The following is a 27815-nucleotide window of genomic DNA, read 5'->3' on the forward strand; positions in this document are numbered from 1 at the left end:
GAGAGGAGGCGGGGCAGGAAACTCTGCTCAATTTCTTTCCCAGAGGCCTGTGGAGAACCCTTTGCACGTTTGAGCCAGCCGGGCCTGCATCAGCAGATCCTGCTCCACTGGGAAGGGAGAGCCTGTAGGCGTAAATCAAAAAAAGGGGAGAAATCTGCAAATTCTAGTGGCAGACCCATGTTGCCCAGGAAGCAATCAGTTTCTCCTGCTCCCTATAGTGGAAAAAGACATAGGAGGTGTATTTCTCTAGGCAGGGGCTCGGTGTAGATGGCACTTCATTGCTCTGGGAAGCATCCATGCTGGTAGAAGAGTAGCAGCAGACTCCACACCTGAGGCTTGAATGGGGACCGTTGGGGAGGGGCAGTGGGAGGCCGAGGAGGGCGGAGGAAAATGCTTTTCAAAAGCATCCGCACGTTCCTACAAACCTGCTGAAAACCCATACCAGGAATGGGGCTCGAACCCATGCGGACAAACGTCCATTGGATCTTAAGTCCAACGCCTTAACCACTCGGCCACCCTGGTGAGACCCAAGGATTTACTTTCTTCAACTCCCTTTTTATGCTTGCTACTGTAGCACCAGCTGTCCAGCAAGAGGTGATTGCAGAGTTAAAAGGCTTTTGCAGGAGGTTAAAAGTAATTGCTTATAACAAACACACTGTGTGACACCTAACTTTCTCCCACTCGGACCTTACCGTTAATTTTTATATTGGAGTTAGCTTAGTCACAATAAGGGGGTGAGCAAGGCAGTTACACTAGAGCATCTACTCCCTGGTGGTCTAGTGGCTAGGATTCGGCGCTTTCACCGCCGCGGCCCGGGTTCGATTCCCGGTCAGGGAAGATCCCTCTAAAGCATAGATTGCTTAATTTGTCTGTGTATCTTTTTTAAAAGAAGGTCTTTAAAAAGGCACCCCTCCCAATAGATGAAAGCGGAGGAATTGGGCTTGTTCTCCTGTGCCCCAGGTTGCTTTGCCCCCATTGACCTAAGCCACCTTTGTGCGCACGCAGTCCCCCACCCAGTCAGGTGCTCTATGTTGGCGTGAAGTGCAGTACCAGCTCAACAGAAAGGTAAATTGCTGGAAAACCCTGCTGTGATGCATACATCTACTTTGGAGCACTCTTCTCCTTTGCACTCTTGAATCGCTTAAGCGCAATGTATTCTTCCAGCAAGCTGAATAACGAGATAGGTGAGAGAAGGTGTACCAGCTGTCTGTGCGCCATCAGCAGCCACTAGGTGTCCCTCTTGGGTTTTCCCGGGGATCCTGATTGTGCAGGAATTCATCGGTTCAGTAGCAAGGGGGAGAGGATGGCCTGTGCCTGGAAGTGACAGGCAGTCTGGTGGCATCATGAGGATTAAGTTCCGATTCATATTTGCTGTAGAATAAAATATGTTTTCAGCCCCCATGAGCTTTGTCACTCGGAGAGCAGTGTATGAACTTTTGCTGCACGGCTCTGGGCTCCCTGGTGGTCTAGTGGTTAGGATTCGGCGCTCTCACCGCCGCGGCCCGGGTTCGATTCCCGGTCAGGGAAAAGTCCCTCTTCTGACCTTGAAAGCTTTTCCTTCCCGTAGGTCAGGGCTTCTCAAAATGAAGTTGCTTTTCTGACTCACAATTTGCCTAGCATGACGCAGTATCGCTCAAAATATGATTTTCGCAAGGTTCCTTTAGAGCTGCTTCCCATGGTGGGAGGCAAGGCTCTTGAGCAAGTGAGATCCTGTATTCCGAGGCGCGCTTCCTTTTGTAGGCTTCTGACCCCATGGCCTGTGGCAGGTAGTCCTCCTTTGACTGGGCCGCAGGCTTTGTCTCCAAATGGCGTCCTGGACCCACTGCAACCCACCTGTTTGCTAAAACGGAAGTCTGCCTCTGGGTAAGAAAAAGCTGAGCTGCACGTACGGAAAGCGGCAGAGGCCAGAGGCGGGGAGGGTGTGGCAAGGGCTGCCTGATTTGCATAGTGACCTGTTGCATCTTGGGAATGTACAGGCTTTGGAGCTTAACAGGTACTGCAGGTGTCTGCCTGGCCTGAGAGATGCCTGTCTGGTGCTCCCCTCAGGACACACAGGCCTTCCATTCGAGCATGGAGGGTGAGGGACATGGGTCACCCTCATATACAGGGGTGTGGGCATGGGCAGGATAGGTTGTGGGGGACCCGTCAGGGCATTGCCCGTTTGGAAGCCCGTTCGGAAGGCGAGAGGAGGCGGGGCAGGAAACTCTGCTCAATTTCTTTCCCAGAGGCCTGTGGAGAACCCTTTGCACGTTTGGGCCAGCCGGGCCTGCATCAGCAGATCCTGCTCCACTGGGAAGGGAGAGCCTGTAGGCGTAAATCAAAAAAAGGGGAGAAATCTGCAAATTCTAGTGGCAGACCCATGTTGCCCAGGAAGCAATCAGTTTCTCCTGCTCCCTATAGTGGAAAAAGACATAGGAGGTGTATTTCTCTAGGCAGGGGCTCTGTGTAGATGGCACTTCATTGCTCTGGGAAGCATCCATGCTGGTAGAAGAGTAGCAGCAGACTCCACACCTGAGGCTTGAATGGGGACCGTTGGGGAGGGGCAGTGGGAGGCCGAGGAGGGCGGAGGAAAATGCTTTTCAAAAGCATCTGCACGTTCCTACAAACCTGCTGAAAACCCATACCAGGAATGGGGCTCGAGCCCATGCGGACAAACGTCCATTGGATCTTAAGTCCAACGCCTTAACCACTCGGCCACCCTGGTGAGACCCAAGGATTTACTTTCTTCAACTCCCTTTTTATGCTTGCTGCTGTAGCACCAGCTGTCCAGCAAGAGGTGATTGCAGAGTTAAAAGGCTTTTGCAGGAGGTTAAAAGTAATTGCTTATAACAAACACACTGTGTGACACCTAACTTTCTCCCACTCGGACTTTACCGTTAATTTTTATATTGGAGTTAGCTTAGTCACAATAAGGGGGTGAGCAAGGCAGGCACACTAGAGCATCTACTCCCTGGTGGTCTAGTGGCTAGGATTCGGCGCTTTCACCGCCGCGGCCCGGGTTCGATTCCCGGTCAGGGAAGATCCCTCTAAAGCATAGATTGCTTAATTTGTCTGTGTATCTTTTTTAAAAGAAGGTCTTTAAAAAGGCACCCCTCCCAATAGATGAAAGCGGAGGAATGGGGCTTGTTCTCCTGTGCCCCAGGTTGCTTTGCCCCCATTGACCTAAGCCACCTTTGTGCGCACGCAGTCCCCCACCCAGTCAGGTGCTCTATGTTGGCGTGAAGTGCAGTACCAGCTCAACAGAAAGGTAAATTGCTGGAAAACCCTGCTGTGATGCATACATCTACTTTGGAGCACTCTTCTCCTTTGCACTCTTGAATGGCTTAAGCGCAATGTATTCTTCCAGCAAGCTGAATAACGAGATAGGTGAGAGAAGGTGTACCAGCTGTCTGTGCGCCATCAGCAGCCACTAGGTGTCCCTCTTGGGTTTTCCCGGGGATCCTGATTGTGCAGGAATTCATCGGTTCAGTAGCAAGGGGGAGAGGATGGCCTGTGCCTGGAAGTGACAGGCAGTCTGGTGGCATCATGAGGATTAAGTTCCGATTCATATTTGCTGTAGAATAAAATATGTTTTCAGCCCCCATGAGCTTTGTCACTCGGAGAGCAGTGTATGAACTTTTGCTGCACGGCTCTGGGCTCCCTGGTGGTCTAGTGGTTAGGATTCGGCGCTCTCACCGCCGCGGCCCGGGTTCGAGTCCCTCTTCTGACCTTGAAAGCTTTTCCTTCCCGTAGGTCAGGGCTTCTCAAAATGAAGTTGCTTTTCTGACTCACAATTTGCCTAGCATGACGCAGTATCGCTCAAAATATGATTTTCGCAAGGTTCCTTTAGAGCTGCTTCCCATGGTGGGAGGCAAGGCTCTTGAGCAAGTGAGATCCTGTATTCCGAGGCGCGCTTCCTTTTGTAGGCTTCTGACCCCATGGCCTGTGGCAGGTAGTCCTCCTTTGACTGGGCCGCAGGCTTTGTCTCCAAATGGCGTCCTGGACCCACTGCAACCCACCTGTTTGCTAAAACGGAAGTCTGCCTCTGGGTAAGAAAAAGCTGAGCTGCACGTACGGAAAGCGGCAGAGGCCAGAGGCGGGGAGGGTGTGGCAAGGGCTGCCTGATTTGCATAGTGACCTGTTGCATCTTGGGAATGTACAGGCTTTGGAGCTTAACAGGTTCTGCAGGTGTCTGCCTGGCCTGAGAGATGCCTGTCTGGTGCTCCCCTCAGGACACACAGGCCTTCCATTCGAGCATGGAGGGTGAGGGACATGGGTCACCCTCATATACAGGGGTGTGGGCATGGGCAGGATAGGTTGTGGGGGACCCGTCAGGGCATTGCCCGTTTGGAAGCCCGTTCGGAAGGCGAGAGGAGGCGGGGCAGGAAACTCTGCTCAATTTCTTTCCCAGAGGCCTGTGGAGAACCCTTTGCACGTTTGGGCCAGCCGGGCCTGCATCAGCAGATCCTGCTCCACTGGGAAGGGAGAGCCTGTAGGCGTAAATCAAAAAAAGGGGAGAAATCTGCAAATTCTAGTGGCAGACCCATGTTGCCCAGGAAGCAATCAGTTTCTCCTGCTCCCTATAGTGGAAAAAGACATAGGAGGTGTATTTCTCTAGGCAGGGGCTCTGTGTAGATGGCACTTCATTGCTCTGGGAAGCATCCATGCTGGTAGAAGAGTAGCAGCAGACTCCACACCTGAGGCTTGAATGGGGACCGTTGGGGAGGGGCAGTGGGAGGCCGAGGAGGGCGGAGGAAAATGCTTTTCAAAAGCATCTGCACGTTCCTACAAACCTGCTGAAAACCCATACCAGGAATGGGGCTCAAACCCATGCGGACAAACGTCCATTGGATCTTAAGTCCAACGCCTTAACCACTCGGCCACCCTGGTGAGACCCAAGGATTTACTTTCTTCAACTACCTTTTTATGCTTGCTGCTGTAGCACCAGCTGTCCAGCAAGAGGTGATTGCAGAGTTAAAAGGCTTTTGCAGGAGGTTAAAAGTAATTGCTTATAACAAACACACTGTGTGACACCTAACTTTCTCCCACTCGGACTTTACCGTTAATTTTTATATTGGAGTTAGCTTAGTCACAATAAGGGGGTGAGCAAGGCAGGCACACTAGAGCATCTACTCCCTGGTGGTCTAGTGGCTAGGATTCGGCGCTTTCACCGCCGTGGCCCCGGTTCGATTCCCGGTCAGGGAAGATCCCTCTAAAGCATAGATTGCTTAATTTGTCTGTGTATCTTTTTTAAAAGAAGGTCTTTAAAAAGGCACCCCTCCCAATAGATGAAAGCGGAGGAATGGGGCTTGTTCTCCTGTGCCCCAGGTTGCTTTGCCCCCATTGACCTAAGCCACCTTTGTGCGCACGCAGTCCCCCACCCAGTCAGGTGCTCTATGTTGGCGTGAAGTGCAGTACCAGCTCAACAGAAAGGTAAATTGCTGGAAAACCCTGCTGTGATGCATACATCTACTTTGGAGCACTCTTCTCCTTTGCACTCTTGAATCGCTTAAGCGCAATGTATTCTTCCAGCAAGCTGAATAACGAGATAGGTGAGAGAAGGTGTACCAGCTGTCTGTGCGCCATCAGCAGCCACTAGGTGTCCCTCTTGGGTTTTCCCGGGGATCCTGATTGTGCAGGAATTCATCGGTTCAGTAGCAAGGGGGAGAGGATGGCCTGTGCCTGGAAGTGACAGGCAGTCTGGTGGCATCATTAGGATTAAGTTCCGATTCATATTTGCTGTAGAATAAAATATGTTTTCAGCCCCCATGAGTTTTGTCACTCGGAGAGCAGTGTATGAACTTTTGCTGCACGGCTCTGGGCTCCCTGGTGGTCTAGTGGTTAGGATTCGGCGCTCTCACCGCCGCGGCCCGGGTTCGAGTCCCTCTTCTGACCTTGAAAGCTTTTCCTTCCCGTAGGTCAGGGCTTCTCAAAATGACGTTGCTTTTCTGACTCACAATTTGCCTAGCATGACGCAGTATCGCTCAAAATATGATTTTCGCAAGGTTCCTTTAGAGCTGCTTCCCATGGTGGGAGGCAAGGCTCTTGAGCAAGTGAGATCCTGTATTCCGAGGCGCGCTTCCTTTTGTAGGCTTCTGACCCCATGGCCTGTGGCAGGTAGTCCTCCTTTGACTGGGCCGCAGGCTTTGTCTCCAAATGGCGTCCTGGACCCACTGCAACCCACCTGTTTGCTAAAACGGAAGTCTGCCTCTGGGTAAGAAAAAGCTGAGCTGCACGTACGGAAAGCGGCAGAGGCCAGAGGCGGGGAGGGTGTGGCAAGGGCTGCCTGATTTGCATAGTGACCTGTTGCATCTTGGGAATGTACAGGCTTTGGAGCTTAACAGGTTCTGCAGGTGTCTGCCTGGCCTGAGAGATGCCTGTCTGGTGCTCCCCTCAGGACACACAGGCCTTCCATTCGAGCATGGAGGGTGAGGGACATGGGTCACCCTCATATACAGGGGTGTGGGCATGGGCAGGATAGGTTGTGGGGGACCCGTCAGGGCATTGCCCGTTTGGAAGCCCGTTCGGAAGGCGAGAGGAGGCGGGGCAGGAAACTCTGCTCAATTTCTTTCCCAGAGGCCTGTGGAGAACCCTTTGCACGTTTGGGCCAGCCGGGCCTGCATCAGCAGATCCTGCTCCACTGGGAAGGGAGAGCCTGTAGGCGTAAATCAAAAAAAGGGGAGAAATCTGCAAATTCTAGTGGCAGACCCATGTTGCCCAGGAAGCAATCAGTTTCTCCTGCTCCCTATAGTGGAAAAAGACATAGGAGGTGTATTTCTCTAGGCAGGGGCTCTGTGTAGATGGCACTTCATTGCTCTGGGAAGCATCCATGCTGGTAGAAGAGTAGCAGCAGACTCCACACCTGAGGCTTGAATGGGGACCGTTGGGGAGGGGCAGTGGGAGGCCGAGGAGGGCGGAGGAAAATGCTTTTCAAAAGCATCTGCACGTTCCTACAAACCTGCTGAAAACCCATACCAGGAATGGGGCTCGAGCCCATGCGGACAAACGTCCATTGGATCTTAAGTCCAACGCCTTAACCACTCGGCCACCCTGGTGAGACCCAAGGATTTACTTTCTTCAACTCCCTTTTTATGCTTGCTGCTGTAGCACCAGCTGTCCAGCAAGAGGTGATTGCAGAGTTAAAAGGCTTTTGCAGGAGGTTAAAAGTAATTGCTTATAACAAACACACTGTGTGACACCTAACTTTCTCCCACTCGGACTTTACCGTTAATTTTTATATTGGAGTTAGCTTAGTCACAATAAGGGGGTGAGCAAGGCAGGCACACTAGAGCATCTACTCCCTGGTGGTCTAGTGGCTAGGATTCGGCGCTTTCACCGCCGCGGCCCGGGTTCGATTCCCGGTCAGGGAAGATCCCTCTAAAGCATAGATTGCTTAATTTGTCTGTGTATCTTTTTTAAAAGAAGGTCTTTAAAAAGGCACCCCTCCCAATAGATGAAAGCGGAGGAATGGGGCTTGTTCTCCTGTGCCCCAGGTTGCTTTGCCCCCATTGACCTAAGCCACCTTTGTGCGCACGCAGTCCCCCACCCAGTCAGGTGCTCTATGTTGGCGTGAAGTGCAGTACCAGCTCAACAGAAAGGTAAATTGCTGGAAAACCCTGCTGTGATGCATACATCTACTTTGGAGCACTCTTCTCCTTTGCACTCTTGAATCGCTTAAGCGCAATGTATTCTTCCAGCAAGCTGAATAACGAGATAGGTGAGAGAAGGTGTACCAGCTGTCTGTGCGCCATCAGCAGCCACTAGGTGTCCCTCTTGGGTTTTCCCGGGGATCCTGATTGTGCAGGAATTCATCGGTTCAGTAGCAAGGGGGAGAGGATGGCCTGTGCCTGGAAGTGACAGGCAGTCTGGTGGCATCATTAGGATTAAGTTCCGATTCATATTTGCTGTAGAATAAAATATGTTTTCAGCCCCCATGAGTTTTGTCACTCGGAGAGCAGTGTATGAACTTTTGCTGCACGGCTCTGGGCTCCCTGGTGGTCTAGTGGTTAGGATTCGGCGCTCTCACCGCCGCGGCCCGGGTTCGAGTCCCTCTTCTGACCTTGAAAGCTTTTCCTTCCCGTAGGTCAGGGCTTCTCAAAATGACGTTGCTTTTCTGACTCACAATTTGCCTAGCATGACGCAGTATCGCTCAAAATATGATTTTCGCAAGGTTCCTTTAGAGCTGCTTCCCATGGTGGGAGGCAAGGCTCTTGAGCAAGTGAGATCCTGTATTCCGAGGCGCGCTTCCTTTTGTAGGCTTCTGACCCCATGGCCTGTGGCAGGTAGTCCTCCTTTGACTGGGCCGCAGGCTTTGTCTCCAAATGGCGTCCTGGACCCACTGCAACCCACCTGTTTGCTAAAACGGAAGTCTGCCTCTGGGTAAGAAAAAGCTGAGCTGCACGTACGGAAAGCGGCAGAGGCCAGAGGCGGGGAGGGTGTGGCAAGGGCTGCCTGATTTGCATAGTGACCTGTTGCATCTTGGGAATGTACAGGCTTTGGAGCTTAACAGGTTCTGCAGGTGTCTGCCTGGCCTGAGAGATGCCTGTCTGGTGCTCCCCTCAGGACACACAGGCCTTCCATTCGAGCATGGAGGGTGAGGGACATGGGTCACCCTCATATACAGGGGTGTGGGCATGGGCAGGATAGGTTGTGGGGGACCCGTCAGGGCATTGCCCGTTTGGAAGCCCGTTCGGAAGGCGAGAGGAGGCGGGGCAGGAAACTCTGCTCAATTTCTTTCCCAGAGGCCTGTGGAGAACCCTTTGCACGTTTGGGCCAGCCGGGCCTGCATCAGCAGATCCTGCTCCACTGGGAAGGGAGAGCCTGTAGGCGTAAATCAAAAAAAGGGGAGAAATCTGCAAATTCTAGTGGCAGACCCATGTTGCCCAGGAAGCAATCAGTTTCTCCTGCTCCCTATAGTGGAAAAAGACATAGGAGGTGTATTTCTCTAGGCAGGGGCTCTGTGTAGATGGCACTTCATTGCTCTGGGAAGCATCCATGCTGGTAGAAGAGTAGCAGCAGACTCCACACCTGAGGCTTGAATGGGGACCGTTGGGGAGGGGCAGTGGGAGGCCGAGGAGGGCGGAGGAAAATGCTTTTCAAAAGCATCCGCACGTTCCTACAAACCTGCTGAAAACCCATACCAGGAATGGGGCTCGAACCCATGCGGACAAACGTCCATTGGATCTTAAGTCCAACGCCTTAACCACTCGGCCACCCTGGTGAGACCCAAGGATTTACTTTCTTCAACTCCCTTTTTATGCTTGCTACTGTAGCACCAGCTGTCCAGCAAGAGGTGATTGCAGAGTTAAAAGGCTTTTGCAGGAGGTTAAAAGTAATTGCTTATAACAAACACACTGTGTGACACCTAACTTTCTCCCACTCGGACCTTACCGTTAATTTTTATATTGGAGTTAGCTTAGTCACAATAAGGGGGTGAGCAAGGCAGTTACACTAGAGCATCTACTCCCTGGTGGTCTAGTGGCTAGGATTCGGCGCTTTCACCGCCGCGGCCCGGGTTCGATTCCCGGTCAGGGAAGATCCCTCTAAAGCATAGATTGCTTAATTTGTCTGTGTATCTTTTTTAAAAGAAGGTCTTTAAAAAGGCACCCCTCCCAATAGATGAAAGCGGAGGAATTGGGCTTGTTCTCCTGTGCCCCAGGTTGCTTTGCCCCCATTGACCTAAGCCACCTTTGTGCGCACGCAGTCCCCCACCCAGTCAGGTGCTCTATGTTGGCGTGAAGTGCAGTACCAGCTCAACAGAAAGGTAAATTGCTGGAAAACCCTGCTGTGATGCATACATCTACTTTGGAGCACTCTTCTCCTTTGCACTCTTGAATCGCTTAAGCGCAATGTATTCTTCCAGCAAGCTGAATAACGAGATAGGTGAGAGAAGGTGTACCAGCTGTCTGTGCGCCATCAGCAGCCACTAGGTGTCCCTCTTGGGTTTTCCCGGGGATCCTGATTGTGCAGGAATTCATCGGTTCAGTAGCAAGGGGGAGAGGATGGCCTGTGCCTGGAAGTGACAGGCAGTCTGGTGGCATCATGAGGATTAAGTTCCGATTCATATTTGCTGTAGAATAAAATATGTTTTCAGCCCCCATGAGCTTTGTCACTCGGAGAGCAGTGTATGAACTTTTGCTGCACGGCTCTGGGCTCCCTGGTGGTCTAGTGGTTAGGATTCGGCGCTCTCACCGCCGCGGCCCGGGTTCGATTCCCGGTCAGGGAAAAGTCCCTCTTCTGACCTTGAAAGCTTTTCCTTCCCGTAGGTCAGGGCTTCTCAAAATGAAGTTGCTTTTCTGACTCACAATTTGCCTAGCATGACGCAGTATCGCTCAAAATATGATTTTCGCAAGGTTCCTTTAGAGCTGCTTCCCATGGTGGGAGGCAAGGCTCTTGAGCAAGTGAGATCCTGTATTCCGAGGCGCGCTTCCTTTTGTAGGCTTCTGACCCCATGGCCTGTGGCAGGTAGTCCTCCTTTGACTGGGCCGCAGGCTTTGTCTCCAAATGGCGTCCTGGACCCACTGCAACCCACCTGTTTGCTAAAACGGAAGTCTGCCTCTGGGTAAGAAAAAGCTGAGCTGCACGTACGGAAAGCGGCAGAGGCCAGAGGCGGGGAGGGTGTGGCAAGGGCTGCCTGATTTGCATAGTGACCTGTTGCATCTTGGGAATGTACAGGCTTTGGAGCTTAACAGGTACTGCAGGTGTCTGCCTGGCCTGAGAGATGCCTGTCTGGTGCTCCCCTCAGGACACACAGGCCTTCCATTCGAGCATGGAGGGTGAGGGACATGGGTCACCCTCATATACAGGGGTGTGGGCATGGGCAGGATAGGTTGTGGGGGACCCGTCAGGGCATTGCCCGTTTGGAAGCCCGTTCGGAAGGCGAGAGGAGGCGGGGCAGGAAACTCTGCTCAATTTCTTTCCCAGAGGCCTGTGGAGAACCCTTTGCACGTTTGAGCCAGCCGGGCCTGCATCAGCAGATCCTGCTCCACTGGGAAGGGAGAGCCTGTAGGCGTAAATCAAAAAAAGGGGAGAAATCTGCAAATTCTAGTGGCAGACCCATGTTGCCCAGGAAGCAATCAGTTTCTCCTGCTCCCTATAGTGGAAAAAGACATAGGAGGTGTATTTCTCTAGGCAGGGGCTCGGTGTAGATGGCACTTCATTGCTCTGGGAAGCATCCATGCTGGTAGAAGAGTAGCAGCAGACTCCACACCTGAGGCTTGAATGGGGACCGTTGGGGAGGGGCAGTGGGAGGCCGAGGAGGGCGGAGGAAAATGCTTTTCAAAAGCATCCGCACGTTCCTACAAACCTGCTGAAAACCCATACCAGGAATGGGGCTCGAACCCATGCGGACAAACGTCCATTGGATCTTAAGTCCAACGCCTTAACCACTCGGCCACCCTGGTGAGACCCAAGGATTTACTTTCTTCAACTCCCTTTTTATGCTTGCTACTGTAGCACCAGCTGTCCAGCAAGAGGTGATTGCAGAGTTAAAAGGCTTTTGCAGGAGGTTAAAAGTAATTGCTTATAACAAACACACTGTGTGACACCTAACTTTCTCCCACTCGGACCTTACCGTTAATTTTTATATTGGAGTTAGCTTAGTCACAATAAGGGGGTGAGCAAGGCAGTTACACTAGAGCATCTACTCCCTGGTGGTCTAGTGGCTAGGATTCGGCGCTTTCACCGCCGCGGCCCGGGTTCGATTCCCGGTCAGGGAAGATCCCTCTAAAGCATAGATTGCTTAATTTGTCTGTGTATCTTTTTTAAAAGAAGGTCTTTAAAAAGGCACCCCTCCCAATAGATGAAAGCGGAGGAATTGGGCTTGTTCTCCTGTGCCCCAGGTTGCTTTGCCCCCATTGACCTAAGCCACCTTTGTGCGCACGCAGTCCCCCACCCAGTCAGGTGCTCTATGTTGGCGTGAAGTGCAGTACCAGCTCAACAGAAAGGTAAATTGCTGGAAAACCCTGCTGTGATGCATACATCTACTTTGGAGCACTCTTCTCCTTTGCACTCTTGAATCGCTTAAGCGCAATGTATTCTTCCAGCAAGCTGAATAACGAGATAGGTGAGAGAAGGTGTACCAGCTGTCTGTGCGCCATCAGCAGCCACTAGGTGTCCCTCTTGGGTTTTCCCGGGGATCCTGATTGTGCAGGAATTCATCGGTTCAGTAGCAAGGGGGAGAGGATGGCCTGTGCCTGGAAGTGACAGGCAGTCTGGTGGCATCATGAGGATTAAGTTCCGATTCATATTTGCTGTAGAATAAAATATGTTTTCAGCCCCCATGAGCTTTGTCACTCGGAGAGCAGTGTATGAACTTTTGCTGCACGGCTCTGGGCTCCCTGGTGGTCTAGTGGTTAGGATTCGGCGCTCTCACCGCCGCGGCCCGGGTTCGATTCCCGGTCAGGGAAAAGTCCCTCTTCTGACCTTGAAAGCTTTTCCTTCCCGTAGGTCAGGGCTTCTCAAAATGAAGTTGCTTTTCTGACTCACAATTTGCCTAGCATGACGCAGTATCGCTCAAAATATGATTTTCGCAAGGTTCCTTTAGAGCTGCTTCCCATGGTGGGAGGCAAGGCTCTTGAGCAAGTGAGATCCTGTATTCCGAGGCGCGCTTCCTTTTGTAGGCTTCTGACCCCATGGCCTGTGGCAGGTAGTCCTCCTTTGACTGGGCCGCAGGCTTTGTCTCCAAATGGCGTCCTGGACCCACTGCAACCCACCTGTTTGCTAAAACGGAAGTCTGCCTCTGGGTAAGAAAAAGCTGAGCTGCACGTACGGAAAGCGGCAGAGGCCAGAGGCGGGGAGGGTGTGGCAAGGGCTGCCTGATTTGCATAGTGACCTGTTGCATCTTGGGAATGTACAGGCTTTGGAGCTTAACAGGTTCTGCAGGTGTCTGCCTGGCCTGAGAGATGCCTGTCTGGTGCTCCCCTCAGGACACACAGGCCTTCCATTCGAGCATGGAGGGTGAGGGACATGGGTCACCCTCATATACAGGGGTGTGGGCATGGGCAGGATAGGTTGTGGGGGACCCGTCAGGGCATTGCCCGTTTGGAAGCCCGTTCGGAAGGCGAGAGGAGGCGGGGCAGGAAACTCTGCTCAATTTCTTTCCCAGAGGCCTGTGGAGAACCCTTTGCACGTTTGGGCCAGCCGGGCCTGCATCAGCAGATCCTGCTCCACTGGGAAGGGAGAGCCTGTAGGCGTAAATCAAAAAAAGGGGAGAAATCTGCAAATTCTAGTGGCAGACCCATGTTGCCCAGGAAGCAATCAGTTTCTCCTGCTCCCTATAGTGGAAAAAGACATAGGAGGTGTATTTCTCTAGGCAGGGGCTCTGTGTAGATGGCACTTCATTGCTCTGGGAAGCATCCATGCTGGTAGAAGAGTAGCAGCAGACTCCACACCTGAGGCTTGAATGGGGACCGTTGGGGAGGGGCAGTGGGAGGCCGAGGAGGGCGGAGGAAAATGCTTTTCAAAAGCATCCGCACGTTCCTACAAACCTGCTGAAAACCCATACCAGGAATGGGGCTCGAACCCATGCGGACAAACGTCCATTGGATCTTAAGTCCAACGCCTTAACCACTCGGCCACCCTGGTGAGACCCAAGGATTTACTTTCTTCAACTCCCTTTTTATGCTTGCTACTGTAGCACCAGCTGTCCAGCAAGAGGTGATTGCAGAGTTAAAAGGCTTTTGCAGGAGGTTAAAAGTAATTGCTTATAACAAACACACTGTGTGACACCTAACTTTCTCCCACTCGGACCTTACCGTTAATTTTTATATTGGAGTTAGCTTAGTCACAATAAGGGGGTGAGCAAGGCAGTTACACTAGAGCATCTACTCCCTGGTGGTCTAGTGGCTAGGATTCGGCGCTTTCACCGCCGCGGCCCGGGTTCGATTCCCGGTCAGGGAAGATCCCTCTAAAGCATAGATTGCTTAATTTGTCTGTGTATCTTTTTTAAAAGAAGGTCTTTAAAAAGGCACCCCTCCCAATAGATGAAAGCGGAGGAATTGGGCTTGTTCTCCTGTGCCCCAGGTTGCTTTGCCCCCATTGACCTAAGCCACCTTTGTGCGCACGCAGTCCCCCACCCAGTCAGGTGCTCTATGTTGGCGTGAAGTGCAGTACCAGCTCAACAGAAAGGTAAATTGCTGGAAAACCCTGCTGTGATGCATACATCTACTTTGGAGCACTCTTCTCCTTTGCACTCTTGAATCGCTTAAGCGCAATGTATTCTTCCAGCAAGCTGAATAACGAGATAGGTGAGAGAAGGTGTACCAGCTGTCTGTGCGCCATCAGCAGCCACTAGGTGTCCCTCTTGGGTTTTCCCGGGGATCCTGATTGTGCAGGAATTCATCGGTTCAGTAGCAAGGGGGAGAGGATGGCCTGTGCCTGGAAGTGACAGGCAGTCTGGTGGCATCATGAGGATTAAGTTCCGATTCATATTTGCTGTAGAATAAAATATGTTTTCAGCCCCCATGAGCTTTGTCACTCGGAGAGCAGTGTATGAACTTTTGCTGCACGGCTCTGGGCTCCCTGGTGGTCTAGTGGTTAGGATTCGGCGCTCTCACCGCCGCGGCCCGGGTTCGATTCCCGGTCAGGGAAAAGTCCCTCTTCTGACCTTGAAAGCTTTTCCTTCCCGTAGGTCAGGGCTTCTCAAAATGAAGTTGCTTTTCTGACTCACAATTTGCCTAGCATGACGCAGTATCGCTCAAAATATGATTTTCGCAAGGTTCCTTTAGAGCTGCTTCCCATGGTGGGAGGCAAGGCTCTTGAGCAAGTGAGATCCTGTATTCCGAGGCGCGCTTCCTTTTGTAGGCTTCTGACCCCATGGCCTGTGGCAGGTAGTCCTCCTTTGACTGGGCCGCAGGCTTTGTCTCCAAATGGCGTCCTGGACCCACTGCAACCCACCTGTTTGCTAAAACGGAAGTCTGCCTCTGGGTAAGAAAAAGCTGAGCTGCACGTACGGAAAGCGGCAGAGGCCAGAGGCGGGGAGGGTGTGGCAAGGGCTGCCTGATTTGCATAGTGACCTGTTGCATCTTGGGAATGTACAGGCTTTGGAGCTTAACAGGTACTGCAGGTGTCTGCCTGGCCTGAGAGATGCCTGTCTGGTGCTCCCCTCAGGACACACAGGCCTTCCATTCGAGCATGGAGGGTGAGGGACATGGGTCACCCTCATATACAGGGGTGTGGGCATGGGCAGGATAGGTTGTGGGGGACCCGTCAGGGCATTGCCCGTTTGGAAGCCCGTTCGGAAGGCGAGAGGAGGCGGGGCAGGAAACTCTGCTCAATTTCTTTCCCAGAGGCCTGTGGAGAACCCTTTGCACGTTTGAGCCAGCCGGGCCTGCATCAGCAGATCCTGCTCCACTGGGAAGGGAGAGCCTGTAGGCGTAAATCAAAAAAAGGGGAGAAATCTGCAAATTCTAGTGGCAGACCCATGTTGCCCAGGAAGCAATCAGTTTCTCCTGCTCCCTATAGTGGAAAAAGACATAGGAGGTGTATTTCTCTAGGCAGGGGCTCGGTGTAGATGGCACTTCATTGCTCTGGGAAGCATCCATGCTGGTAGAAGAGTAGCAGCAGACTCCACACCTGAGGCTTGAATGGGGACCGTTGGGGAGGGGCAGTGGGAGGCCGAGGAGGGCGGAGGAAAATGCTTTTCAAAAGCATCCGCACGTTCCTACAAACCTGCTGAAAACCCATACCAGGAATGGGGCTCGAACCCATGCGGACAAACGTCCATTGGATCTTAAGTCCAACGCCTTAACCACTCGGCCACCCTGGTGAGACCCAAGGATTTACTTTCTTCAACTCCCTTTTTATGCTTGCTACTGTAGCACCAGCTGTCCAGCAAGAGGTGATTGCAGAGTTAAAAGGCTTTTGCAGGAGGTTAAAAGTAATTGCTTATAACAAACACACTGTGTGACACCTAACTTTCTCCCACTCGGACCTTACCGTTAATTTTTATATTGGAGTTAGCTTAGTCACAATAAGGGGGTGAGCAAGGCAGTTACACTAGAGCATCTACTCCCTGGTGGTCTAGTGGCTAGGATTCGGCGCTTTCACCGCCGCGGCCCGGGTTCGATTCCCGGTCAGGGAAGATCCCTCTAAAGCATAGATTGCTTAATTTGTCTGTGTATCTTTTTTAAAAGAAGGTCTTTAAAAAGGCACCCCTCCCAATAGATGAAAGCGGAGGAATTGGGCTTGTTCTCCTGTGCCCCAGGTTGCTTTGCCCCCATTGACCTAAGCCACCTTTGTGCGCACGCAGTCCCCCACCCAGTCAGGTGCTCTATGTTGGCGTGAAGTGCAGTACCAGCTCAACAGAAAGGTAAATTGCTGGAAAACCCTGCTGTGATGCATACATCTACTTTGGAGCACTCTTCTCCTTTGCACTCTTGAATCGCTTAAGCGCAATGTATTCTTCCAGCAAGCTGAATAACGAGATAGGTGAGAGAAGGTGTACCAGCTGTCTGTGCGCCATCAGCAGCCACTAGGTGTCCCTCTTGGGTTTTCCCGGGGATCCTGATTGTGCAGGAATTCATCGGTTCAGTAGCAAGGGGGAGAGGATGGCCTGTGCCTGGAAGTGACAGGCAGTCTGGTGGCATCATGAGGATTAAGTTCCGATTCATATTTGCTGTAGAATAAAATATGTTTTCAGCCCCCATGAGCTTTGTCACTCGGAGAGCAGTGTATGAACTTTTGCTGCACGGCTCTGGGCTCCCTGGTGGTCTAGTGGTTAGGATTCGGCGCTCTCACCGCCGCGGCCCGGGTTCGATTCCCGGTCAGGGAAAAGTCCCTCTTCTGACCTTGAAAGCTTTTCCTTCCCGTAGGTCAGGGCTTCTCAAAATGAAGTTGCTTTTCTGACTCACAATTTGCCTAGCATGACGCAGTATCGCTCAAAATATGATTTTCGCAAGGTTCCTTTAGAGCTGCTTCCCATGGTGGGAGGCAAGGCTCTTGAGCAAGTGAGATCCTGTATTCCGAGGCGCGCTTCCTTTTGTAGGCTTCTGACCCCATGGCCTGTGGCAGGTAGTCCTCCTTTGACTGGGCCGCAGGCTTTGTCTCCAAATGGCGTCCTGGACCCACTGCAACCCACCTGTTTGCTAAAACGGAAGTCTGCCTCTGGGTAAGAAAAAGCTGAGCTGCACGTACGGAAAGCGGCAGAGGCCAGAGGCGGGGAGGGTGTGGCAAGGGCTGCCTGATTTGCATAGTGACCTGTTGCATCTTGGGAATGTACAGGCTTTGGAGCTTAACAGGTACTGCAGGTGTCTGCCTGGCCTGAGAGATGCCTGTCTGGTGCTCCCCTCAGGACACACAGGCCTTCCATTCGAGCATGGAGGGTGAGGGACATGGGTCACCCTCATATACAGGGGTGTGGGCATGGGCAGGATAGGTTGTGGGGGACCCGTCAGGGCATTGCCCGTTTGGAAGCCCGTTCGGAAGGCGAGAGGAGGCGGGGCAGGAAACTCTGCTCAATTTCTTTCCCAGAGGCCTGTGGAGAACCCTTTGCACGTTTGAGCCAGCCGGGCCTGCATCAGCAGATCCTGCTCCACTGGGAAGGGAGAGCCTGTAGGCGTAAATCAAAAAAAGGGGAGAAATCTGCAAATTCTAGTGGCAGACCCATGTTGCCCAGGAAGCAATCAGTTTCTCCTGCTCCCTATAGTGGAAAAAGACATAGGAGGTGTATTTCTCTAGGCAGGGGCTCTGTGTAGATGGCACTTCATTGCTCTGGGAAGCATCCATGCTGGTAGAAGAGTAGCAGCAGACTCCACACCTGAGGCTTGAATGGGGACCGTTGGGGAGGGGCAGTGGGAGGCCGAGGAGGGCGGAGGAAAATGCTTTTCAAAAGCATCTGCACGTTCCTACAAACCTGCTGAAAACCCATACCAGGAATGGGGCTCGAACCCATGCAGACAAACGTCCATTGGATCTTAAGTCCAACGCCTTAACCACTCGGCCACCCTGGTGAGACCCAAGGATTTACTTTCTTCAACTCCCTTTTTATGCTTGCTGCTGTAGCACCAGCTGTCCAGCAAGAGGTGATTGCAGAGTTAAAAGGCTTTTGCAGGAGGTTAAAAGTAATTGCTTATAACAAACACACTGTGTGACACCTAACTTTCTCCCACTCGGACCTTACCGTTAATTTTTATATTGGAGTTAGCTTAGTCACAATAAGGGGGTGAGCAAGGCAGGCACACTAGAGCATCTACTCCCTGGTGGTCTAGTGGCTAGGATTCGGCGCTTTCACCGCCGCGGCCCGGGTTCGATTCCCGGTCAGGGAAGATCCCTCTAAAGCATAGATTGCTTAATTTGTCTGTGTATCTTTTTTAAAAGAAGGTCTTTAAAAAGGCACCCCTCCCAATAGATGAAAGCGGAGGAATGGGGCTTGTTCTCCTGTGCCCCAGGTTGCTTTGCCCCCATTGACCTAAGCCACCTTTGTGCGCACGCAGTCCCCCACCCAGTCAGGTGCTCTATGTTGGCGTGAAGTGCAGTACCAGCTCAACAGAAAGGTAAATTGCTGGAAAACCCTGCTGTGATGCATACATCTACTTTGGAGCACTCTTCTCCTTTGCACTCTTGAATCGCTTAAGCGCAATGTATTCTTCCAGCAAGCTGAATAACGAGATAGGTGAGAGAAGGTGTACCAGCTGTCTGTGCGCCATCAGCAGCCACTAGGTGTCCCTCTTGTGTTTTCCCAGGGATCCTGATTGTGCAGGAATTCATCGGTTCAGTAGCAAGGGGGAGAGGATGGCCTGTGCCTGGAAGTGACAGGCAGTCTGGTGGCATCATGAGGATTAAGTTCCGATTCATATTTGCTGTAGAATAAAATATGTTTTCAGCCCCCATGAGCTTTGTCACTCGGAGAGCAGTGTATGAACTTTTGCTGCACGGCTCTGGGCTCCCTGGTGGTCTAGTGGTTAGGATTCGGCGCTCTCACCGCCGCGGCCCGGGTTCGAGTCCCTCTTCTGACCTTGAAAGCTTTTCCTTCCCGTAGGTCAGGGCTTCTCAAAATGACGTTGCTTTTCTGACTCACAATTTGCCTAGCATGACGCAGTATCGCTCAAAATATGATTTTCGCAAGGTTCCTTTAGAGCTGCTTCCCATGGTGGGAGGCAAGGCTCTTGAGCAAGTGAGATCCTGTATTCCGAGGCGCGCTTCCTTTTGTAGGCTTCTGACCCCATGGCCTGTGGCAGGTAGTCCTCCTTTGACTGGGCCGCAGGCTTTGTCTCCAAATGGCGTCCTGGACCCACTGCAACCCACCTGTTTGCTAAAACGGAAGTCTGCCTCTGGGTAAGAAAAAGCTGAGCTGCACGTACGGAAAGCGGCAGAGGCCAGAGGCGGGGAGGGTGTGGCAAGGGCTGCCTGATTTGCATAGTGACCTGTTGCATCTTGGGAATGTACAGGCTTTGGAGCTTAACAGGTTCTGCAGGTGTCTGCCTGGCCTGAGAGATGCCTGTCTGGTGCTCCCCTCAGGACACACAGGCCTTCCATTCGAGCATGGAGGGTGAGGGACATGGGTCACCCTCATATACAGGGGTGTGGGCATGGGCAGGATAGGTTGTGGGGGACCCGTCAGGGCATTGCCCGTTTGGAAGCCCGTTCGGAAGGCGAGAGGAGGCGGGGCAGGAAACTCTGCTCAATTTCTTTCCCAGAGGCCTGTGGAGAACCCTTTGCACGTTTGGGCCAGCCGGGCCTGCATCAGCAGATCCTGCTCCACTGGGAAGGGAGAGCCTGTAGGCGTAAATCAAAAAAAGGGGAGAAATCTGCAAATTCTAGTGGCAGACCCATGTTGCCCAGGAAGCAATCAGTTTCTCCTGCTCCCTATAGTGGAAAAAGACATAGGAGGTGTATTTCTCTAGGCAGGGGCTCTGTGTAGATGGCACTTCATTGCTCTGGGAAGCATCCATGCTGGTAGAAGAGTAGCAGCAGACTCCACACCTGAGGCTTGAATGGGGACCGTTGGGGAGGGGCAGTGGGAGGCCGAGGAGGGCGGAGGAAAATGCTTTTCAAAAGCATCTGCACGTTCCTACAAACCTGCTGAAAACCCATACCAGGAATGGGGCTCGAGCCCATGCGGACAAACGTCCATTGGATCTTAAGTCCAACGCCTTAACCACTCGGCCACCCTGGTGAGACCCAAGGATTTACTTTCTTCAACTCCCTTTTTATGCTTGCTGCTGTAGCACCAGCTGTCCAGCAAGAGGTGATTGCAGAGTTAAAAGGCTTTTGCAGGAGGTTAAAAGTAATTGCTTATAACAAACACACTGTGTGACACCTAACTTTCTCCCACTCGGACTTTACCGTTAATTTTTATATTGGAGTTAGCTTAGTCACAATAAGGGGGTGAGCAAGGCAGGCACACTAGAGCATCTACTCCCTGGTGGTCTAGTGGCTAGGATTCGGCGCTTTCACCGCCGCGGCCCGGGTTCGATTCCCGGTCAGGGAAGATCCCTCTAAAGCATAGATTGCTTAATTTGTCTGTGTATCTTTTTTAAAAGAAGGTCTTTAAAAAGGCACCCCTCCCAATAGATGAAAGCGGAGGAATGGGGCTTGTTCTCCTGTGCCCCAGGTTGCTTTGCCCCCATTGACCTAAGCCACCTTTGTGCGCACGCAGTCCCCCACCCAGTCAGGTGCTCTATGTTGGCGTGAAGTGCAGTACCAGCTCAACAGAAAGGTAAATTGCTGGAAAACCCTGCTGTGATGCATACATCTACTTTGGAGCACTCTTCTCCTTTGCACTCTTGAATCGCTTAAGCGCAATGTATTCTTCCAGCAAGCTGAATAACGAGATAGGTGAGAGAAGGTGTACCAGCTGTCTGTGCGCCATCAGCAGCCACTAGGTGTCCCTCTTGGGTTTTCCCGGGGATCCTGATTGTGCAGGAATTCATCGGTTCAGTAGCAAGGGGGAGAGGATGGCCTGTGCCTGGAAGTGACAGGCAGTCTGGTGGCATCATTAGGATTAAGTTCCGATTCATATTTGCTGTAGAATAAAATATGTTTTCAGCCCCCATGAGTTTTGTCACTCGGAGAGCAGTGTATGAACTTTTGCTGCACGGCTCTGGGCTCCCTGGTGGTCTAGTGGTTAGGATTCGGCGCTCTCACCGCCGCGGCCCGGGTTCGAGTCCCTCTTCTGACCTTGAAAGCTTTTCCTTCCCGTAGGTCAGGGCTTCTCAAAATGACGTTGCTTTTCTGACTCACAATTTGCCTAGCATGACGCAGTATCGCTCAAAATATGATTTTCGCAAGGTTCCTTTAGAGCTGCTTCCCATGGTGGGAGGCAAGGCTCTTGAGCAAGTGAGATCCTGTATTCCGAGGCGCGCTTCCTTTTGTAGGCTTCTGACCCCATGGCCTGTGGCAGGTAGTCCTCCTTTGACTGGGCCGCAGGCTTTGTCTCCAAATGGCGTCCTGGACCCACTGCAACCCACCTGTTTGCTAAAACGGAAGTCTGCCTCTGGGTAAGAAAAAGCTGAGCTGCACGTACGGAAAGCGGCAGAGGCCAGAGGCGGGGAGGGTGTGGCAAGGGCTGCCTGATTTGCATAGTGACCTGTTGCATCTTGGGAATGTACAGGCTTTGGAGCTTAACAGGTTCTGCAGGTGTCTGCCTGGCCTGAGAGATGCCTGTCTGGTGCTCCCCTCAGGACACACAGGCCTTCCATTCGAGCATGGAGGGTGAGGGACATGGGTCACCCTCATATACAGGGGTGTGGGCATGGGCAGGATAGGTTGTGGGGGACCCGTCAGGGCATTGCCCGTTTGGAAGCCCGTTCGGAAGGCGAGAGGAGGCGGGGCAGGAAACTCTGCTCAATTTCTTTCCCAGAGGCCTGTGGAGAACCCTTTGCACGTTTGGGCCAGCCGGGCCTGCATCAGCAGATCCTGCTCCACTGGGAAGGGAGAGCCTGTAGGCGTAAATCAAAAAAAGGGGAGAAATCTGCAAATTCTAGTGGCAGACCCATGTTGCCCAGGAAGCAATCAGTTTCTCCTGCTCCCTATAGTGGAAAAAGACATAGGAGGTGTATTTCTCTAGGCAGGGGCTCTGTGTAGATGGCACTTCATTGCTCTGGGAAGCATCCATGCTGGTAGAAGAGTAGCAGCAGACTCCACACCTGAGGCTTGAATGGGGACCGTTGGGGAGGGGCAGTGGGAGGCCGAGGAGGGCGGAGGAAAATGCTTTTCAAAAGCATCCGCACGTTCCTACAAACCTGCTGAAAACCCATACCAGGAATGGGGCTCGAACCCATGCGGACAAACGTCCATTGGATCTTAAGTCCAACGCCTTAACCACTCGGCCACCCTGGTGAGACCCAAGGATTTACTTTCTTCAACTCCCTTTTTATGCTTGCTACTGTAGCACCAGCTGTCCAGCAAGAGGTGATTGCAGAGTTAAAAGGCTTTTGCAGGAGGTTAAAAGTAATTGCTTATAACAAACACACTGTGTGACACCTAACTTTCTCCCACTCGGACCTTACCGTTAATTTTTATATTGGAGTTAGCTTAGTCACAATAAGGGGGTGAGCAAGGCAGTTACACTAGAGCATCTACTCCCTGGTGGTCTAGTGGCTAGGATTCGGCGCTTTCACCGCCGCGGCCCGGGTTCGATTCCCGGTCAGGGAAGATCCCTCTAAAGCATAGATTGCTTAATTTGTCTGTGTATCTTTTTTAAAAGAAGGTCTTTAAAAAGGCACCCCTCCCAATAGATGAAAGCGGAGGAATTGGGCTTGTTCTCCTGTGCCCCAGGTTGCTTTGCCCCCATTGACCTAAGCCACCTTTGTGCGCACGCAGTCCCCCACCCAGTCAGGTGCTCTATGTTGGCGTGAAGTGCAGTACCAGCTCAACAGAAAGGTAAATTGCTGGAAAACCCTGCTGTGATGCATACATCTACTTTGGAGCACTCTTCTCCTTTGCACTCTTGAATCGCTTAAGCGCAATGTATTCTTCCAGCAAGCTGAATAACGAGATAGGTGAGAGAAGGTGTACCAGCTGTCTGTGCGCCATCAGCAGCCACTAGGTGTCCCTCTTGGGTTTTCCCGGGGATCCTGATTGTGCAGGAATTCATCGGTTCAGTAGCAAGGGGGAGAGGATGGCCTGTGCCTGGAAGTGACAGGCAGTCTGGTGGCATCATGAGGATTAAGTTCCGATTCATATTTGCTGTAGAATAAAATATGTTTTCAGCCCCCATGAGCTTTGTCACTCGGAGAGCAGTGTATGAACTTTTGCTGCACGGCTCTGGGCTCCCTGGTGGTCTAGTGGTTAGGATTCGGCGCTCTCACCGCCGCGGCCCGGGTTCGATTCCCGGTCAGGGAAAAGTCCCTCTTCTGACCTTGAAAGCTTTTCCTTCCCGTAGGTCAGGGCTTCTCAAAATGAAGTTGCTTTTCTGACTCACAATTTGCCTAGCATGACGCAGTATCGCTCAAAATATGATTTTCGCAAGGTTCCTTTAGAGCTGCTTCCCATGGTGGGAGGCAAGGCTCTTGAGCAAGTGAGATCCTGTATTCCGAGGCGCGCTTCCTTTTGTAGGCTTCTGACCCCATGGCCTGTGGCAGGTAGTCCTCCTTTGACTGGGCCGCAGGCTTTGTCTCCAAATGGCGTCCTGGACCCACTGCAACCCACCTGTTTGCTAAAACGGAAGTCTGCCTCTGGGTAAGAAAAAGCTGAGCTGCACGTACGGAAAGCGGCAGAGGCCAGAGGCGGGGAGGGTGTGGCAAGGGCTGCCTGATTTGCATAGTGACCTGTTGCATCTTGGGAATGTACAGGCTTTGGAGCTTAACAGGTACTGCAGGTGTCTGCCTGGCCTGAGAGATGCCTGTCTGGTGCTCCCCTCAGGACACACAGGCCTTCCATTCGAGCATGGAGGGTGAGGGACATGGGTCACCCTCATATACAGGGGTGTGGGCATGGGCAGGATAGGTTGTGGGGGACCCGTCAGGGCATTGCCCGTTTGGAAGCCCGTTCGGAAGGCGAGAGGAGGCGGGGCAGGAAACTCTGCTCAATTTCTTTCCCAGAGGCCTGTGGAGAACCCTTTGCACGTTTGAGCCAGCCGGGCCTGCATCAGCAGATCCTGCTCCACTGGGAAGGGAGAGCCTGTAGGCGTAAATCAAAAAAAGGGGAGAAATCTGCAAATTCTAGTGGCAGACCCATGTTGCCCAGGAAGCAATCAGTTTCTCCTGCTCCCTATAGTGGAAAAAGACATAGGAGGTGTATTTCTCTAGGCAGGGGCTCGGTGTAGATGGCACTTCATTGCTCTGGGAAGCATCCATGCTGGTAGAAGAGTAGCAGCAGACTCCACACCTGAGGCTTGAATGGGGACCGTTGGGGAGGGGCAGTGGGAGGCCGAGGAGGGCGGAGGAAAATGCTTTTCAAAAGCATCCGCACGTTCCTACAAACCTGCTGAAAACCCATACCAGGAATGGGGCTCGAACCCATGCGGACAAACGTCCATTGGATCTTAAGTCCAACGCCTTAACCACTCGGCCACCCTGGTGAGACCCAAGGATTTACTTTCTTCAACTCCCTTTTTATGCTTGCTACTGTAGCACCAGCTGTCCAGCAAGAGGTGATTGCAGAGTTAAAAGGCTTTTGCAGGAGGTTAAAAGTAATTGCTTATAACAAACACACTGTGTGACACCTAACTTTCTCCCACTCGGACCTTACCGTTAATTTTTATATTGGAGTTAGCTTAGTCACAATAAGGGGGTGAGCAAGGCAGTTACACTAGAGCATCTACTCCCTGGTGGTCTAGTGGCTAGGATTCGGCGCTTTCACCGCCGCGGCCCGGGTTCGATTCCCGGTCAGGGAAGATCCCTCTAAAGCATAGATTGCTTAATTTGTCTGTGTATCTTTTTTAAAAGAAGGTCTTTAAAAAGGCACCCCTCCCAATAGATGAAAGCGGAGGAATTGGGCTTGTTCTCCTGTGCCCCAGGTTGCTTTGCCCCCATTGACCTAAGCCACCTTTGTGCGCACGCAGTCCCCCACCCAGTCAGGTGCTCTATGTTGGCGTGAAGTGCAGTACCAGCTCAACAGAAAGGTAAATTGCTGGAAAACCCTGCTGTGATGCATACATCTACTTTGGAGCACTCTTCTCCTTTGCACTCTTGAATCGCTTAAGCGCAATGTATTCTTCCAGCAAGCTGAATAACGAGATAGGTGAGAGAAGGTGTACCAGCTGTCTGTGCGCCATCAGCAGCCACTAGGTGTCCCTCTTGGGTTTTCCCGGGGATCCTGATTGTGCAGGAATTCATCGGTTCAGTAGCAAGGGGGAGAGGATGGCCTGTGCCTGGAAGTGACAGGCAGTCTGGTGGCATCATGAGGATTAAGTTCCGATTCATATTTGCTGTAGAATAAAATATGTTTTCAGCCCCCATGAGCTTTGTCACTCGGAGAGCAGTGTATGAACTTTTGCTGCACGGCTCTGGGCTCCCTGGTGGTCTAGTGGTTAGGATTCGGCGCTCTCACCGCCGCGGCCCGGGTTCGATTCCCGGTCAGGGAAAAGTCCCTCTTCTGACCTTGAAAGCTTTTCCTTCCCGTAGGTCAGGGCTTCTCAAAATGAAGTTGCTTTTCTGACTCACAATTTGCCTAGCATGACGCAGTATCGCTCAAAATATGATTTTCGCAAGGTTCCTTTAGAGCTGCTTCCCATGGTGGGAGGCAAGGCTCTTGAGCAAGTGAGATCCTGTATTCCGAGGCGCGCTTCCTTTTGTAGGCTTCTGACCCCATGGCCTGTGGCAGGTAGTCCTCCTTTGACTGGGCCGCAGGCTTTGTCTCCAAATGGCGTCCTGGACCCACTGCAACCCACCTGTTTGCTAAAACGGAAGTCTGCCTCTGGGTAAGAAAAAGCTGAGCTGCACGTACGGAAAGCGGCAGAGGCCAGAGGCGGGGAGGGTGTGGCAAGGGCTGCCTGATTTGCATAGTGACCTGTTGCATCTTGGGAATGTACAGGCTTTGGAGCTTAACAGGTTCTGCAGGTGTCTGCCTGGCCTGAGAGATGCCTGTCTGGTGCTCCCCTCAGGACACACAGGCCTTCCATTCGAGCATGGAGGGTGAGGGACATGGGTCACCCTCATATACAGGGGTGTGGGCATGGGCAGGATAGGTTGTGGGGGACCCGTCAGGGCATTGCCCGTTTGGAAGCCCGTTCGGAAGGCGAGAGGAGGCGGGGCAGGAAACTCTGCTCAATTTCTTTCCCAGAGGCCTGTGGAGAACCCTTTGCACGTTTGGGCCAGCCGGGCCTGCATCAGCAGATCCTGCTCCACTGGGAAGGGAGAGCCTGTAGGCGTAAATCAAAAAAAGGGGAGAAATCTGCAAATTCTAGTGGCAGACCCATGTTGCCCAGGAAGCAATCAGTTTCTCCTGCTCCCTATAGTGGAAAAAGACATAGGAGGTGTATTTCTCTAGGCAGGGGCTCTGTGTAGATGGCACTTCATTGCTCTGGGAAGCATCCATGCTGGTAGAAGAGTAGCAGCAGACTCCACACCTGAGGCTTGAATGGGGACCGTTGGGGAGGGGCAGTGGGAGGCCGAGGAGGGCGGAGGAAAATGCTTTTCAAAAGCATCCGCACGTTCCTACAAACCTGCTGAAAACCCATACCAGGAATGGGGCTCGAACCCATGCGGACAAACGTCCATTGGATCTTAAGTCCAACGCCTTAACCACTCGGCCACCCTGGTGAGACCCAAGGATTTACTTTCTTCAACTCCCTTTTTATGCTTGCTACTGTAGCACCAGCTGTCCAGCAAGAGGTGATTGCAGAGTTAAAAGGCTTTTGCAGGAGGTTAAAAGTAATTGCTTATAACAAACACACTGTGTGACACCTAACTTTCTCCCACTCGGACCTTACCGTTAATTTTTATATTGGAGTTAGCTTAGTCACAATAAGGGGGTGAGCAAGGCAGTTACACTAGAGCATCTACTCCCTGGTGGTCTAGTGGCTAGGATTCGGCGCTTTCACCGCCGCGGCCCGGGTTCGATTCCCGGTCAGGGAAGATCCCTCTAAAGCATAGATTGCTTAATTTGTCTGTGTATCTTTTTTAAAAGAAGGTCTTTAAAAAGGCACCCCTCCCAATAGATGAAAGCGGAGGAATTGGGCTTGTTCTCCTGTGCCCCAGGTTGCTTTGCCCCCATTGACCTAAGCCACCTTTGTGCGCACGCAGTCCCCCACCCAGTCAGGTGCTCTATGTTGGCGTGAAGTGCAGTACCAGCTCAACAGAAAGGTAAATTGCTGGAAAACCCTGCTGTGATGCATACATCTACTTTGGAGCACTCTTCTCCTTTGCACTCTTGAATCGCTTAAGCGCAATGTATTCTTCCAGCAAGCTGAATAACGAGATAGGTGAGAGAAGGTGTACCAGCTGTCTGTGCGCCATCAGCAGCCACTAGGTGTCCCTCTTGGGTTTTCCCGGGGATCCTGATTGTGCAGGAATTCATCGGTTCAGTAGCAAGGGGGAGAGGATGGCCTGTGCCTGGAAGTGACAGGCAGTCTGGTGGCATCATGAGGATTAAGTTCCGATTCATATTTGCTGTAGAATAAAATATGTTTTCAGCCCCCATGAGCTTTGTCACTCGGAGAGCAGTGTATGAACTTTTGCTGCACGGCTCTGGGCTCCCTGGTGGTCTAGTGGTTAGGATTCGGCGCTCTCACCGCCGCGGCCCGGGTTCGATTCCCGGTCAGGGAAAAGTCCCTCTTCTGACCTTGAAAGCTTTTCCTTCCCGTAGGTCAGGGCTTCTCAAAATGAAGTTGCTTTTCTGACTCACAATTTGCCTAGCATGACGCAGTATCGCTCAAAATATGATTTTCGCAAGGTTCCTTTAGAGCTGCTTCCCATGGTGGGAGGCAAGGCTCTTGAGCAAGTGAGATCCTGTAT

The 27815-nt window shown here is 52.2% G+C and overlaps 34 non-coding genes across 34 annotated transcripts; 21 read left to right on the forward strand and 13 right to left on the reverse strand.

The window, feature by feature from the left end:
- Nucleotides 1–439: 439 nt before the first annotated feature.
- On the reverse strand, nucleotides 440–522 carry TRNAL-UAA (transfer RNA leucine (anticodon UAA)). The gene has a single exon. It is a non-coding gene; the product is annotated as a tRNA-Leu (tRNA).
- A 243-nt stretch (nucleotides 523–765) lies between these two features.
- TRNAE-UUC (transfer RNA glutamic acid (anticodon UUC)) lies at nucleotides 766–837 on the forward strand. Its single transcript has one exon. It is a non-coding gene; the product is annotated as a tRNA-Glu (tRNA).
- A 618-nt stretch (nucleotides 838–1455) lies between these two features.
- Nucleotides 1456–1527, forward strand: TRNAE-CUC (transfer RNA glutamic acid (anticodon CUC)). Its single transcript has one exon. It is a non-coding gene; the product is annotated as a tRNA-Glu (tRNA).
- Nucleotides 1528–2621: 1094 nt separating this feature from the next.
- TRNAL-UAA (transfer RNA leucine (anticodon UAA)) lies at nucleotides 2622–2704 on the reverse strand. The gene has a single exon. It is a non-coding gene; the product is annotated as a tRNA-Leu (tRNA).
- Nucleotides 2705–2947: 243 nt separating this feature from the next.
- TRNAE-UUC (transfer RNA glutamic acid (anticodon UUC)) lies at nucleotides 2948–3019 on the forward strand. Its single transcript has one exon. It is a non-coding gene; the product is annotated as a tRNA-Glu (tRNA).
- Nucleotides 3020–4786: 1767 nt separating this feature from the next.
- Nucleotides 4787–4869, reverse strand: TRNAL-UAA (transfer RNA leucine (anticodon UAA)). Its single transcript has one exon. It is a non-coding gene; the product is annotated as a tRNA-Leu (tRNA).
- Nucleotides 4870–5112: 243 nt separating this feature from the next.
- Nucleotides 5113–5184, forward strand: TRNAE-UUC (transfer RNA glutamic acid (anticodon UUC)). Its single transcript has one exon. It is a non-coding gene; the product is annotated as a tRNA-Glu (tRNA).
- A 1767-nt stretch (nucleotides 5185–6951) lies between these two features.
- Nucleotides 6952–7034, reverse strand: TRNAL-UAA (transfer RNA leucine (anticodon UAA)). Its single transcript has one exon. It is a non-coding gene; the product is annotated as a tRNA-Leu (tRNA).
- Nucleotides 7035–7277: 243 nt separating this feature from the next.
- TRNAE-UUC (transfer RNA glutamic acid (anticodon UUC)) lies at nucleotides 7278–7349 on the forward strand. The gene has a single exon. It is a non-coding gene; the product is annotated as a tRNA-Glu (tRNA).
- Nucleotides 7350–9116: 1767 nt separating this feature from the next.
- TRNAL-UAA (transfer RNA leucine (anticodon UAA)) lies at nucleotides 9117–9199 on the reverse strand. Its single transcript has one exon. It is a non-coding gene; the product is annotated as a tRNA-Leu (tRNA).
- A 243-nt stretch (nucleotides 9200–9442) lies between these two features.
- Nucleotides 9443–9514, forward strand: TRNAE-UUC (transfer RNA glutamic acid (anticodon UUC)). The gene has a single exon. It is a non-coding gene; the product is annotated as a tRNA-Glu (tRNA).
- A 618-nt stretch (nucleotides 9515–10132) lies between these two features.
- Nucleotides 10133–10204, forward strand: TRNAE-CUC (transfer RNA glutamic acid (anticodon CUC)). Its single transcript has one exon. It is a non-coding gene; the product is annotated as a tRNA-Glu (tRNA).
- Nucleotides 10205–11298: 1094 nt separating this feature from the next.
- Nucleotides 11299–11381, reverse strand: TRNAL-UAA (transfer RNA leucine (anticodon UAA)). Its single transcript has one exon. It is a non-coding gene; the product is annotated as a tRNA-Leu (tRNA).
- Nucleotides 11382–11624: 243 nt separating this feature from the next.
- Nucleotides 11625–11696, forward strand: TRNAE-UUC (transfer RNA glutamic acid (anticodon UUC)). Its single transcript has one exon. It is a non-coding gene; the product is annotated as a tRNA-Glu (tRNA).
- Nucleotides 11697–12314: 618 nt separating this feature from the next.
- TRNAE-CUC (transfer RNA glutamic acid (anticodon CUC)) lies at nucleotides 12315–12386 on the forward strand. The gene has a single exon. It is a non-coding gene; the product is annotated as a tRNA-Glu (tRNA).
- Nucleotides 12387–13480: 1094 nt separating this feature from the next.
- TRNAL-UAA (transfer RNA leucine (anticodon UAA)) lies at nucleotides 13481–13563 on the reverse strand. Its single transcript has one exon. It is a non-coding gene; the product is annotated as a tRNA-Leu (tRNA).
- A 243-nt stretch (nucleotides 13564–13806) lies between these two features.
- Nucleotides 13807–13878, forward strand: TRNAE-UUC (transfer RNA glutamic acid (anticodon UUC)). Its single transcript has one exon. It is a non-coding gene; the product is annotated as a tRNA-Glu (tRNA).
- Nucleotides 13879–14496: 618 nt separating this feature from the next.
- Nucleotides 14497–14568, forward strand: TRNAE-CUC (transfer RNA glutamic acid (anticodon CUC)). Its single transcript has one exon. It is a non-coding gene; the product is annotated as a tRNA-Glu (tRNA).
- A 1094-nt stretch (nucleotides 14569–15662) lies between these two features.
- Nucleotides 15663–15745, reverse strand: TRNAL-UAA (transfer RNA leucine (anticodon UAA)). The gene has a single exon. It is a non-coding gene; the product is annotated as a tRNA-Leu (tRNA).
- Nucleotides 15746–15988: 243 nt separating this feature from the next.
- TRNAE-UUC (transfer RNA glutamic acid (anticodon UUC)) lies at nucleotides 15989–16060 on the forward strand. Its single transcript has one exon. It is a non-coding gene; the product is annotated as a tRNA-Glu (tRNA).
- Nucleotides 16061–16678: 618 nt separating this feature from the next.
- On the forward strand, nucleotides 16679–16750 carry TRNAE-CUC (transfer RNA glutamic acid (anticodon CUC)). Its single transcript has one exon. It is a non-coding gene; the product is annotated as a tRNA-Glu (tRNA).
- Nucleotides 16751–17844: 1094 nt separating this feature from the next.
- TRNAL-UAA (transfer RNA leucine (anticodon UAA)) lies at nucleotides 17845–17927 on the reverse strand. The gene has a single exon. It is a non-coding gene; the product is annotated as a tRNA-Leu (tRNA).
- Nucleotides 17928–18170: 243 nt separating this feature from the next.
- Nucleotides 18171–18242, forward strand: TRNAE-UUC (transfer RNA glutamic acid (anticodon UUC)). The gene has a single exon. It is a non-coding gene; the product is annotated as a tRNA-Glu (tRNA).
- A 1767-nt stretch (nucleotides 18243–20009) lies between these two features.
- Nucleotides 20010–20092, reverse strand: TRNAL-UAA (transfer RNA leucine (anticodon UAA)). The gene has a single exon. It is a non-coding gene; the product is annotated as a tRNA-Leu (tRNA).
- A 243-nt stretch (nucleotides 20093–20335) lies between these two features.
- TRNAE-UUC (transfer RNA glutamic acid (anticodon UUC)) lies at nucleotides 20336–20407 on the forward strand. The gene has a single exon. It is a non-coding gene; the product is annotated as a tRNA-Glu (tRNA).
- A 1767-nt stretch (nucleotides 20408–22174) lies between these two features.
- TRNAL-UAA (transfer RNA leucine (anticodon UAA)) lies at nucleotides 22175–22257 on the reverse strand. The gene has a single exon. It is a non-coding gene; the product is annotated as a tRNA-Leu (tRNA).
- Nucleotides 22258–22500: 243 nt separating this feature from the next.
- TRNAE-UUC (transfer RNA glutamic acid (anticodon UUC)) lies at nucleotides 22501–22572 on the forward strand. Its single transcript has one exon. It is a non-coding gene; the product is annotated as a tRNA-Glu (tRNA).
- Nucleotides 22573–23190: 618 nt separating this feature from the next.
- On the forward strand, nucleotides 23191–23262 carry TRNAE-CUC (transfer RNA glutamic acid (anticodon CUC)). The gene has a single exon. It is a non-coding gene; the product is annotated as a tRNA-Glu (tRNA).
- A 1094-nt stretch (nucleotides 23263–24356) lies between these two features.
- On the reverse strand, nucleotides 24357–24439 carry TRNAL-UAA (transfer RNA leucine (anticodon UAA)). The gene has a single exon. It is a non-coding gene; the product is annotated as a tRNA-Leu (tRNA).
- Nucleotides 24440–24682: 243 nt separating this feature from the next.
- TRNAE-UUC (transfer RNA glutamic acid (anticodon UUC)) lies at nucleotides 24683–24754 on the forward strand. Its single transcript has one exon. It is a non-coding gene; the product is annotated as a tRNA-Glu (tRNA).
- Nucleotides 24755–25372: 618 nt separating this feature from the next.
- TRNAE-CUC (transfer RNA glutamic acid (anticodon CUC)) lies at nucleotides 25373–25444 on the forward strand. The gene has a single exon. It is a non-coding gene; the product is annotated as a tRNA-Glu (tRNA).
- Nucleotides 25445–26538: 1094 nt separating this feature from the next.
- Nucleotides 26539–26621, reverse strand: TRNAL-UAA (transfer RNA leucine (anticodon UAA)). Its single transcript has one exon. It is a non-coding gene; the product is annotated as a tRNA-Leu (tRNA).
- A 243-nt stretch (nucleotides 26622–26864) lies between these two features.
- TRNAE-UUC (transfer RNA glutamic acid (anticodon UUC)) lies at nucleotides 26865–26936 on the forward strand. The gene has a single exon. It is a non-coding gene; the product is annotated as a tRNA-Glu (tRNA).
- A 618-nt stretch (nucleotides 26937–27554) lies between these two features.
- On the forward strand, nucleotides 27555–27626 carry TRNAE-CUC (transfer RNA glutamic acid (anticodon CUC)). The gene has a single exon. It is a non-coding gene; the product is annotated as a tRNA-Glu (tRNA).
- The last annotated feature ends 189 nt before the right edge of the window (nucleotides 27627–27815 follow it).

This window comes from Lissotriton vulgaris, chromosome 4_1, assembly GCF_964263255.1.
Source record: "Lissotriton vulgaris chromosome 4_1, aLisVul1.2, whole genome shotgun sequence".
Lineage (NCBI taxonomy): Eukaryota > Metazoa > Chordata > Amphibia > Caudata > Salamandridae > Lissotriton > Lissotriton vulgaris.